This window comes from Ictidomys tridecemlineatus, chromosome 4 (assembly GCF_052094955.1).
Source record: "Ictidomys tridecemlineatus isolate mIctTri1 chromosome 4, mIctTri1.hap1, whole genome shotgun sequence".
NCBI classification, from domain to species: domain Eukaryota; kingdom Metazoa; phylum Chordata; class Mammalia; order Rodentia; family Sciuridae; genus Ictidomys; species Ictidomys tridecemlineatus.
This window is the reverse complement of record NC_135480.1, coordinates 28,751,072-28,763,206: the sequence shown is the minus strand read 5'-3', so window position 1 is coordinate 28,763,206 and position 12,135 is coordinate 28,751,072. Positions and strand designations below refer to the sequence as shown.

The following is a 12,135-nucleotide window of genomic DNA, read 5'->3' as shown; positions in this document are numbered from 1 at the left end:
CAGTGCCAGTCACAGGCTGGTGTCCCCAGGCTCTGGCGTTAGCAGGTGAGGCTAGGCAGGGCTATAGAGTCAGGGAGTGTTAGGTAAGTATTAGCTCTCTTGATGTCACTACAAGGAAAGGATAAGTTGGCTGGGACTTTCTTAGACTTGACCCTGTCATCTGTAGCTGGGTGACTCTGAGAAATAGACCCCAGCGTGTCTGCAGGGCCTCCCGCTCTTCCGCAGCCAGCCCACCAGATGCCTCCCTCCTGATGGAGAACCAAGGAATGCTGCGTGTCCCAGGGCTCCTCCCCCGTCCCCCTTCCTTTGGCTAAGGAATCCGCCAGTGTGTCTCGTGTTGTGGTTCATGTGCTTCTCAGAGCCGTGAGGATCATATTCTAAATGCAGAGGGAATCTTTGTATCTTTTGAAGTTTCTTTGTCCATTCTAAAACCAGATGCTGCCAGACACTGAAAGAAGCTTTGAGGTTCTTGACTCCTGCCTCCTCATTTCATTTTCTAGATGAGAAAACCAGAGAGGCTAAGTGACTGAGCCAAGGTCACAGAGCCCTTTACAGTTAGGAAATGACCTTCAGTCAAACGCAACCTTAAGTCTTCTGATGCTACTACAGATGCTCTCGCCTCTCCAATCCCCAGCCCTTCCCCGTGTCCCTCCACATTCCTTCCCCACAGGATCCCCAGTGGTTGTGTCAGAGAGGGTTTTATGGAGACCTCTGGTTCCGTCTGCTTCCAGTTCTTGGCCTCTAGTGTGACCAGCTCGTCTGAGAGCACCAGGGTGGGCAGAAGAAAGAACGGGAGGCCTGGGATTGTGGATTCTTAGAAAGCCCAGCTTGCAAAGTTGGCCCCTGACTGGCATCTGGAACTGGGTTTGGGGGAGACTCCCAGCACCCTATCTGATGAGGGCTTAACCTGTGCAAATAACGCGGTTTGTGCTGAAGGCCTGCTTCCTTCCTGGAGTCTGGACTTTGGGCAGGTACCAGGCAGACCGTGCCGATGTGTCCAGTAAAACCCTGAGATTCCTGGTGATCAGTCTTCCCTGTGTGTCGTCACTGTCATTGGCAGGGGCATTAAAGTGCGTCCTTGGGACTCCGCTGGGAAAGGCCTCTTGGGCCCCGTTGCCCCTGGACTCCACCCTGTGCACCTTTTCCCGCCACATTTTGCTTCGGGTCCTTTTGCTCCGTGAGTTGCGCTGGTTAATCCCACTCTGCTGACCCCGTGAGCCCTCCTGGCGCCTCAGCACACCTGGGGGAGGTCTTCGCTCGCTTAACAAGCGGGGAAGGGGCTGTCAGTGAGAGCACAATCCGACCCTCCGTTAAGTGGGGCAAGGACGGTCAGGGCTCCTGTTCACACAGGCTCCAGGCCTGACTCAGGGGTTGGGGGCGTGTTATCTGCTCACTCTGAGCCTCAGGATCTTCAAGAAGCAGCTTTGGGTTCTTGAAGGCTCCGGGGTGATCCTGGCGGAGGGAGCTTCTCGCCCGCTGCCAAAGAGCTGTGTGTTTTCAGTTTCCTGCTTCACTTCTGAGAACAGGGCCTCCTGGCAGGTCACTGGCCCACAGCAAATATTAGATGAATTTATGCTCCAAGAGTGAGCAAATGCCACCTAGCATTGCTCTAGGAAGCACTAGGGAAGGACACGGTCCAGGAGGGGCCAGAGGGTACGTCAATCAAGGTGAGTAAATTCCACGTCGGTTTCTATCTGGGCAGACGCTGACATGCGGGTGCCATGGGGCAAGACCTTCCATCAAATGCTGTGGGTTATCTCGCCTCGCTCAGCCCTGGTGCTGGGTCTGCTGCCTCTTTTTCAGAGAAAAGAAAAAAAAATCAATCTGAGAGAATCGTGAAGATTCTGCCAGGTGTGGGTAATGCCAGTTACTGGGGAGGCTGAGGTAGGAGGATTGCAAATTTCGAGGCCAGGCTTGGCAACTTAGCATGATCCTGTCTCTAAATTGAAAAAATGAACGTGTTGGGCACATAGCTCCGTGGTAAAGCACCTACCTACCATGTGCCAGGGCCTGGGTTCAATCCCAAGCACCACAAAAAAGGGAAGAAAGGAAAGACTCGGGCTTCTCTCCGATTGCCTTGGATCTGTCTGTGAAGTAGTTGTAAATGCCATGATCAAGTGTAAGACACCCTTGGCATGGCTGAGTGGTTTACCATCCCAATAAAACTGGTTTCCCACATGTTCCTTTTTGCCGTTTTTCCTCTGCTTCTTGAACAAATGAGGAGGGAGGGAATCAGCCCTGTGTGTTCATTGGCTCCAGTGGTGGGCAGCCGTTTACCTTCCCGCCTTAGCGGGTCTCTCCAGCTTGCTTTGCTTGTTAGCATTACCTTTGTGGGATAGATAATGCGGAAGTGTCACGGTAGACCCACCAGAGGCAGGCCATCATGGGGAGGTGGGACTCGCTGCATCTCCCATGGCCAGAGGACACCGGTCCCCCTGCATTTTGAAACACCCACCGGAGCTGCCCCTTCTGCAGGAGGCCAGGGCTGACGGAGAGTTGCAGTCCTGGCTCCACCATGCAGCTGTCCCCTGGACTTTGGCCTGCGCCACTCCATGTCCTTGGCCCCTGTGCCTCTTCCATAAAGAGAGTTGATCGGAATCATCTGTGGCACTCTTTCCAAGGGCAGGCAGCAGGGTCCAGGTTTTGATCTGTGCAAACGTCACACCCACTAAAAATCAGTCGCACCTTCGCCCACCAGGTGGGTTAAATGGCAAGAACGGGACGGGTCTCTCTCCGCCGCCACCATCTGTGTCCGCAAACTGAGGGCGAGGCTAGACAGGTGCATGGTGACCACGGCCAGGGGAATCTTGGACCCAGAGAATCCCTTTCATCCACCCGTCTTCTCAAAGGCACGTTCCTTGGGGCCTTAAATGAGCTCCATCTGCAGCCACAGGAATTCGGGAGACCCTGTCCTGCTCTTAGAAATCGCAACAGAGGTTCTAACAGGTGTTTCTGAAAAGAAGTGTGTGTATTCTGGAGTCTGTTTTCTGATGTCGCTGCCCAGAGGACCTGTTATTTCCCCATTTCTATGTGGCCTTCCCCTCCTGGGCGAGCAGCTCCTCAGGCAGCCGCTGGGGCTCCGTGTTCATCAGTCTGCTGCTCTAATGAAAGGCCCTGAGGCTGGGTGCTCCGTTCAAAAGAAGATGCTCATTTAGCTTCAAGGACTTGTCACCTGCCTGGGCCTGACTCTGAGAGAGCTCAGCAGGGGAATAGAGCATAGAGCACACAGTGACACCAGAAGCCAGAGAGAGACTGGGCCCATGACAGGGAGTGGGGAGCACACTAACCCCTTCCAAGGGCAGCGTCTTGTGACCCATCCACCTTCCGCTAGGCCTCACCTCTCACAGGTCCCACCAGCTCATAACATGGGTCATAACCAGGGTCTTGGACTCCTGCTGGGGAGGGGCTGACCTTTGACCTTTGATCCCTCCAGGTTCAGCCTGGTTAACTTGCTGTCCTTTGGTTCCACATTGATCAGGAATCAATCAGTGGGCAGCCGACGGGCTCCCCAGTGTGGATCTCAGCTGTCCAGGAAATCTGCTGATCTGGAAAGATTCTCGGACATTGTTAACAGCCCCGGGAGCGCACTGTCACGCGCCTGCCCTTTCCAGCCCACGATGCAGCCAGTGCAGCCAGTCTGCCGTGTCCTCTTGGTGACATTCATTACTTACTCGGAGCCTCTGTAGCTCTGTAGCCTCAGAACGTCGTCCAGGATTCTAAATGAGCATATTTTCTTCCTCTTTTTCAAGAATTGTCACTACAAACTTGATTTGGAGGCTGCCCCGTTATGTGGCAGTTACAGTGACTTAAGCTTCTGCCCTCTAGTTCACTTTCCCTGCCTGTTTACCCCCCATCTGGCTCCAATGTTGGAACACGTCAAGCTTCTGTCACTTCTTAGCTCTGTGACCTTGAGTACACTGCTTTATATTTCTGAACAGAACTACACCTACCTCACAGGTTGATGGTAAGGATTAACGAGAGCATGCAGAGCACTCAGTACGGTCCAGGGGCATGGGTAGCCACCCTCCAGAGGAGATGCCAGGGGCCCCTTACTCACTCCTGTGTTGCAGGGGTACCTGGCTCGTAATAGCTGCCCAGCAAAAATTTTTAAATGCAAAATAAAGGAGTGGGGGTATGTTTGTGACAGAAATCATCTGTCAGCTCTAGTCTAGGTCCTCTATGGTCCTGGGCCACCTTCCTCCTGGCTTCAGAGTGCCGAGCCCACCTTAGTAGCCAGGAGACCACTTACAGGGTTCTGTTGATGAAAGAGCTTTGTGCAGGGAGAATGTCTTCCTAGGTAAGTCATTTTCTGCCTCTTCGGTCCTTTAGCAGTTCTCACACGTAGCTGCACAATCCAATATCAATGACAGGGCTGTCCCCAGAGATCTGCCTCTGCTGGTTTGGAGTAGGGTTTATAATAGGGATATGCAGCCAGAGTCAAAAGTCCTGTGCTTTAGTGAAGAGAATTTACTGAGTGGAGATTGCGTAACCTCATTAGTAGCTAGGCACCTAAAGGGATATAGAAGAACCCTTGATAGTTTGCAGACTTATTTGGGGCTTATTGATTCAGGAACAGTTGCTTATCCCTATAAGGTGACACCATCCCCAGTTGAACACACATGTTGTCACTGCAAACTCAAGCTGACATTTGTTCATGCAGCCAGCTCTGCTCTGCAGGGCCCTGGGGAGGGCCAGGTGCCTTGACAGGAGCCCTCAGAAAAAGCCACCTGCCTGTCATCATTGGCATGAGCTAATGGGAATTTGGGTGTCTGCATTCAACAGCAGCTTTCGGAAGACTTGCCTCTTTAAATGTACACAGAGTGAGTTTGGTTTGTTTACCCACCAGAGCCTGAAGGAAGCAGCCTCAGTACTCACACCCCCATGTGGCAGGATTTGGGAACAATGACTTGCTCCTCCCCTCCCCCCATGCCACTCATACAGCAACGGGTGGAAAATGACAAAAGGTTTGTATTCATCATCTTCAGCAAGATAGGTTTCAGAGATTTCTAGCATTTACACAAGGCAGCATAAATCATGTTGCTGATTTGTGTATGTCTGTGTGTGTGTTTACAAAAAAAAAAAAAAAAAAGGAGAGTCTGAATCCATTGGGGAGAACATGTGTGACAGTCACGGCCTCCTTGGATCTGCTTGAAATGCTGCAAATATTTTTCTCCACACAGAGAGCACTCAGGTTCTGTTGATGATGTCGCTGTTAGTACAGATCTCCTCGGGGGCTCTGAGTCACTCTGGCGGGAGGGTGGGAAATAGAGCGAGGGCTGTAATTTTCAGCCTGGAATAGAAGCAGCAATTTTAGGCAATTTAAAAAATTCTATTAAGGGCAATCTGTGGGTCTCCTGCTGGAAAGAGAGGACCCCTTTCGGAATGCTTGTGGTAATGCTGTGAGGGGCAGTTGGGGTCTCCAGATTTTGCATGGTCTCCTGTACCCCCAAAGCCCCCTCTGCCCTCCTCCACATCTTTAAATGGGAACATTGATAATTTCCTGCTTGGTGCAGGATGCATTACCAAGACTAGAGACGAGCTGTCTAGGTAAAGGGAGACCTCTGGGGGCTGCCAGACCTGCTTGGTCTAGTCAGAAGAGAAAAAAAAATGGGGGGAGGTTGGTTGGAGAGTTTCCCTCTCTGCAGCTGGTGAGCAGTTCTGTTGCACTGTGGTTCATGTTTTAAAAATTCTTTTTATTTAGTTGTCATTTTTTAAAGTCCCAGATGAGCCATGGGTTCTTGGCCAAAAGAGCAGACGAGTATTAGTTAGGCCTGGGAGTATTTTTTTCCCAACAAATGTCCAAGAGCTGATCTCCACTCTGGAGGGAGCGTTAGGGACTATGATGTTGAGTGCCTTAAAATTCCAATGGCAGGACCCTGGGGACCATCAGGTAGAGTTGGCCAAACCCCACGGGCAGGAAGCAAGTGCATTTCACCCTCCATGTCTTCGGATCACACCTTGAAGGATTCAACCAACTGCTGATGGAAAATATTGAGGGGAAAAATGTATCTGTGCTGATGTGATTTTCTCGCCCTTGTTTCTAAACAGCACACCATTACAGCTGTTTACATAGCATTTGCATTGTGTTAGGTAATGAATAAATAATCTAGAGATGGCTTAAAGAATTCGGAAGGGTGTGTGTAGCTTATATGCAAATCCTACCCCATTTTCTATAAGGGACTTGAGCATCCTCAGGTTTTGGAATTCACTGTGGGTCCTAGAACCAGTTTCTGAGGACTGCATTCTAGATACAGCACACTCTTATGTTCTATTTCCTTCCTTTTTTTTTTTTTTTTTTTTGGAAACTAACCCACTCTGGCAGTTTCACTCGATGCTATTTGGTAGAGACCTGGTATTTAAAAACATTGCAGTAGGGTTTTCTTCCAGGATGAACTCATGATAGGCACAAGAGTTCTAGGAATGTCACTGTCCCAATCCATTCCCCTTATGTTCATTGAGTTTTATAGAACAATCCTCTTTGCTGTTCCTGAAACACACCAGGGACTCTCCTACCCCAGGACCTTTCAACCTGCTGTTCCTTCCGCTTTGCACACCCCTCTTCCATCCTCAGTTCTTGACCAGGTGTCACCTTCTCCATGGGCCTCCCCCCTCAGCCCCCCTCTGCTATTTAGAATGCCAGCTCTCCCCCACCTCACACCTGCGCACTCTCTGTACCTTACTCTGGGCTTTTTGTTGGTTGCTCTTGGCCTGCTCACAGCCCTTGCGACCTACTCAGTGATCCTTATGTTTCTTATCTGTCTTCCCTGCAGCGTGGCGGTTGGGTGGGGACACAGGTTTTATTTTGTATACTGAGGTATCTCCGTCAGCCAAGAAAGTGCCTGCTACAGGATCGGTGCTCACTCAAGGCTTCATTGGATGAATGAGCGATTTTAAAATGACAGCCTTGTTGCAGTTTTCTTGCAAGAAAATTGAGGGGACTGCAGGAAGGGCTGAGGCCTCCCTTGGGTTGGAATAAAAAATGAAGAAGATGAGGAAGAACGGCGGGGGTCCCCTGCCCCCTAGTGGCGGGGGGTGGGGGTGCGCTGGACAGGATCCCTTCAAGTCCTCATCTGCGGAGCACCCAGGGGTGCCTCCCCGGCCTGGCATCTCCTTGGTAGCACCAGCTGCAGCAGGGCTTTTGTTGAGACCCCTTGAAAGCGCCCAGTCCCGCGTCGCCGCGTGTGGCTCACGGTTGATAAGGGCCATCGCGGGAGAATTTATAAATCCGTGGCTGTGAGTGAAGCAGATAAGCAGCGCTCAGACAAAAATAAAAGCATCTCTCCCCGCTTCCTGCTTCTTTCCTGAGACACAAAGAACCAGCCTGGGTCTGAGTGGCGAAGGCACATTCGGGGGAGAATGATAAAATTGGGTTGCCCGCTGTATGGGAAATATCACCCGCCACCCAGGCTTTGTTCTCGGACCCCCTGTGCTTCCTGCAGGTGGCCTTGAGGCCTTTGCACTCCCGAAACCTGCAGGAGAATTGTACTCGCAGAGAGCCAGAGATTTCCCAGCCAGTGGAGATAAGGCAGGAAGGGAAGCGGATTTCCATTTAGCCATCCGGTTGGGCCAAATCCTCCTTGAAATATTTAATTATAAGATACATGAATGCCTAGCCCAGCAGTTCATTTTTTTTTTTTCTTGGCAAGGAAAAAAAAAATCTTCTTTTAATTAGTTTCTCAGAGGCTGGTTTTTTTCCCTTCAAATGTTTTTATTAGCTCATTGTTCAAGCCAGGAACTCTGCTTGTCAAAGGAGAGGGGTCTTTGAATAAAATAATGCTGATTTCTTTTATAATCATAGTTTACCTTCTGTATTGGTGTTCCATTTTAGAAAGTATTTCCACAGGATGTACACGCGGTTAACAAATATATGGAAAGGTGTTCAACATCGTCAGCCATCAGGGAAGCGCAGATCAAAACTACTTTGAGTCGGGCGTGGTGGGGCACACCTGTAGTCCCAGCAGCCGGGGAGGTTGAGGCAGGAGGATCTCGAGTTCAAAGCCAGTCTCAGCAACTTAGTGAGTTGCTAAGCAATTCAATGAAACCCTGTCTCTAAACGAAATATAAAAAGCACTGGGGATGTGGCTCGGTGTTAAGTACACCTGGGTTCAGTCCCCTATACAAAAAAAAAAAAAAAAAAGTACACTGAGATTGAGATTTCATCTCATACCAGTCTGAAAAGCAGTCATAAAGAATATAAGCGATAATCGATGCTGAAGAGGATGTGGAGAAAGAGGAACACTTTTATACCATTGGTTGGGAGTATTAATTACTAAAACCACTGTGGAAACCAATGTAGAGGATCCTAGGAAGACCAGGCATGGACACACCATATGGCCCAGTTAGACCACTCCTCAGTATTTATCCTAAAGGAATTAAAGTTAGCTCACTCTATTACTACATGCACACCCATATTTGTAGCAGCACAATTCCCAATACCCAAACGATGGAACCAGCCTCGTGTCCATCAGTGGATGGATGGATAAAGAAAATGTGGTATATATACATAATGGAGTTTCAGTCAGCCAGAAAGAAAAATGGAATCACGTCATTTTCAGGAAAATGGATGGAACTTGAGACCATTAAGGGAAATAAGTCAAACTCAGAAGATCAGGGGTCATGTGTTTCCTCTCACAGGACGAAGCTAGAGAATAAAAAGGAAAAGGAAAAAAAAAAAGGTGGAGATGGATCTCCTGGAAATCAAAGGGAGGTCCGTAGAGGAAAAGGACCCAAAGTTGGGAGGCAGGGAGGGAGAGGGGAGCCCTGGTGAGGGATACTGGCCAAATTGTATTGTTATGTGGTGTGCGTGTACAATCCCATCATCGTGTACAACTCTAAGGCACCAATCAAGAAATGTGGAAAGACAAGTATTTCCAGGGGCTGGGGTCGTGGCTCAGTGACAGAGCGCTTGCCTAGCATGTGGAAGGCCCTGGGTTCGAGTCTCAGCACCGCATGTAAATCAATGATAAAAATAAAGGTCCGTCAACAGCTGAAACAAATACTTAAAAAAAGGATTTCCATAAAGAAGAAATCGTGGTGAAAAAGCATCCGTGACCTGCCCCACGTCCCACAGTGACTAGTGAGGACCCAGGATGAAGCCAGGTCCCTGAGGTGTACAAGGCCCCTCTCGGCCTTCTACCCAGAGGGGGCTTCCTGTCTCTCTGGTTTCTCTTTCTGCTAGGGGAGAGAGACATTTTTGTGACACTTTTCAAGAGGCTTTTAGGTGTCAGCCACTCTGTGTAGCCCTCTCAGGAATCCTGTGGAGCAGATGATAGGATCCGCATTTCCTCAGTGAGAACGTGGAAGCTCACAGCGGTTCTAGTCTAAGCAGAAACCAGACGTTGGCCATCTGAGCCCCCGCGAGACGGTGAGTCATAAACTTCCACAAATGGCAGAGAGGCCAGCGATACATAGATATATTTATAAATGAGGGAGAGCAGACAGAAATCCTGTCTGGGGATCCTGCACTTGACTGGTTCATTCTGGGAGTGATGGACAGAGGGATGGATGATGGATGGACAGACTAGAGTCCAACAGTCTCAAAGGCCAACTCCATTTCCCTCCCAGGAACAGCCAGCCCCCCCTTGCTGAAGGACCACAGCAGATGCCTTGGTGGACATGTACAACTGGGCTTCAGCCCAGGGAAGTTGTATTTTGCCTGTAAATTTAGTCACTGGGACGACACATCTTCTGAGTTTCAAGATGACTGAGGACAAGCGTAAGTTCTTTGAGGACACAAGCCCGTGCCTTAACCAGTGCCTGTCCCACGATGCTTAATGTTTTACGGGGGCTCATTAAATGTTTAAATGAATGAAATGTGTCACTTACCACAGGACTCTCTGAGAAGGAATTAACATCCATCAAGAGTGATGCAGTCTGCAGACTTAGAAATATCCAAAAATAATCACCCCTGGAGAGATCTCTGTAAATCAGCAATGAAAGAGCTAAAGGAAAACTATAAATCATTCCATTACAGTTTCATACATTTACAAGTAAGTGGCCTTGGAAGCAGGATTGGCGTATAAGCTGTATTTAGACTTGGTGTGCGAAGCAAATTTGAATCGAATATAAATCTTGGTGTGGTATTTTTAAGCACCCCCCCCCACCCAGGAAGGGGGGCAGGGTGCTCCTGGGGAAGAAGGAGAGTTGGAGGAGTATCAGAGCTATTTTGGAAAGTTTCATCTACATTTTTAGAAAGATGCATTTTTGAAGAATTGGAATATCAATCACTTCCCACCGGCGGGATTCTTCATCAGGGGAGAAATGGCAGCGTGTCCGATTTTCCTCGAGTCTCTCCAGAGCGCATTATTAAGTGGGTCTTGTCGCTGTGCGCCATGGGTGAAAAGAAACTCTTTCTTGGCTCCCCTCCCTGTCCCTCGCCTCCTTATTTACTGCTGGCAACAGACTTGTTAAGTGTGAAGCAAGAAGCCAGACAGAATGTTAATGCAGAGAAGACATGGGAGTTGGGGGTACCCTGGGCCTTGAATGTAACTGACGGACAGGAGGCCCAGGCAGTGATGCCCTGCTCCCTCTAGACACTGCATGAGGAAGGAAGTGGAGCCTCATCGGTGAGCACCTCAGACAGGAGCCAAGCCCTAGCCCCTAAGTCAATAGCTTCCCACCCAAGAATGACTGAACGAGCCAGGGTCCTGAGCTTAGGTAACCGTGGGCCCAGTGAATGCTGGCTTTGCAATGGAAATTCACAATTTGGCAGGAAGTCTGCAGATTTCGAATGCATTGGCTAACTCTGCGGCTCTTCCCCCGCCCCCTGCTCATGACAGGCCTTCCTTTCTGGGATATTTCAAATTCGAGGGATGAAACAGGGTTGTCATTAGAACTGGATCCTGTCCACAGAGGCTCAGCAGTTGTGATATTCAGCAGGACAGATTCAGACCCTAGAGGCCAAACAGCTTCTTCCTCCCCAGGTGGTTTAAAACAGAGACCTGCTCTCTGTCTTGTCCGTGGGTGTGTTGGCAGGGGTGTTGGATGGCAAGGAAACTCCAGGGGCTAAATCTAGGGGCAGAGAAAGCAGTGCATATGCCTGAGGCCAGGAGCCAGGACAGATCGGTTAAAGGTCTGGAATTACGAAGGGTAGGAGATAAGCAGCAGCTCTGGGTGGTTTCCAACAGGGGCAGTTGCCTGCTTTCATGTCTGGGTCAGAACTTGCTTGTAATTGGTAGATGGATTGCTTGGATGGAAATGGAGCCTGAAAAGAATCTCTTCCCTTCCAGCAATTAAACATTCTCCCTGCGTCCTCCACTCTGGCCCTTCAACAGACCCTTTCTCCTCATGCACCGTGCAGTGGTGTTTTGCAGCCTGGTTTGAATTAGCTCCCGGGGTCCACGTCCTTGAAGCTTAGCCTTCCTTTCCGCCCTAGGCTGTGTGGCGAGGTATGGTGGGACACCCAGTGTAAATCAATTGGGAAGATGCTGATGTCAGATACCTACCAGCCAGAGGTGGGGATTCTTTTAAACGTCACTTCCCTCTGGTGACCTCCTTTCCCGCCCCATCACTACCACACACACTTGACAACTCACTTGAGTACTTTGAATGGTTTTTCAAAAAGGGATTTGTGCAGATGATTCTTTGGGGTTCAAGTAGTTATTTTTTACCCTAAAAAGTGTTTCATATTTGACGTATGGACGGATAGGGGATCGTGTCTGTATTATAAATGAACATGCATCCATTGGGGGAATATTGTCCAAAAAAAAAATGTATTGATAAAGTGGGTTGCGGTCTGCTGCTTTAGAACATTGAGCGAGGTGCCCGGACCTTGCACCCCTTTTCTGCTCTGTCAGGATGGCTGAGCACCGTCACTCTTCACTGCTTTGATCCACGTCCTGCCTGACTGGATTACAAAAACAGAGACACAGAACTTCCAGAGAGAGGCAGTCGGTGACACGGCTGAATTAAGACATCTCTCCCCTCCCCTCCTGCCACTGCCCTTAGTGATCCTCTGGGTCACACAGAAGCTGTCACCGTGACTGAGTTGGTGGATCTCTGCCACGCTCCATGCACAGGCTTCATGGATGAGCTTTGCAAAGATGCCGTACGTGAAGCACATGGGCATCGGGGTGAGCCGCCCATGGCAAACAGCCTGCTTGCTGTTGCTGCTGCTAAACCTATTTATGTAACCCA

The 12,135-nt window shown here is 49.7% G+C and overlaps 1 protein-coding gene and 1 long non-coding RNA gene across 6 annotated transcripts in view; one reads left to right on the top strand and one right to left on the bottom strand.

The window, feature by feature from the left end:
* Positions 1-12,135, top strand: part of Ldlrad3 (low density lipoprotein receptor class A domain containing 3) — a 253,725-nt gene that overhangs the window by 189,867 nt on the left and 51,723 nt on the right. The gene's annotated exons all lie outside the window — the stretch shown is intronic.
* Positions 6,293-12,102, bottom strand: LOC144377054 (uncharacterized). The gene is made up of 3 exons (XR_013437621.1): positions 9,826-12,102; positions 7,804-8,113; positions 6,293-7,231 (listed from the first exon to the last, which is right to left on the bottom strand). It is a non-coding gene; the product is annotated as an uncharacterized LOC144377054 (long non-coding RNA).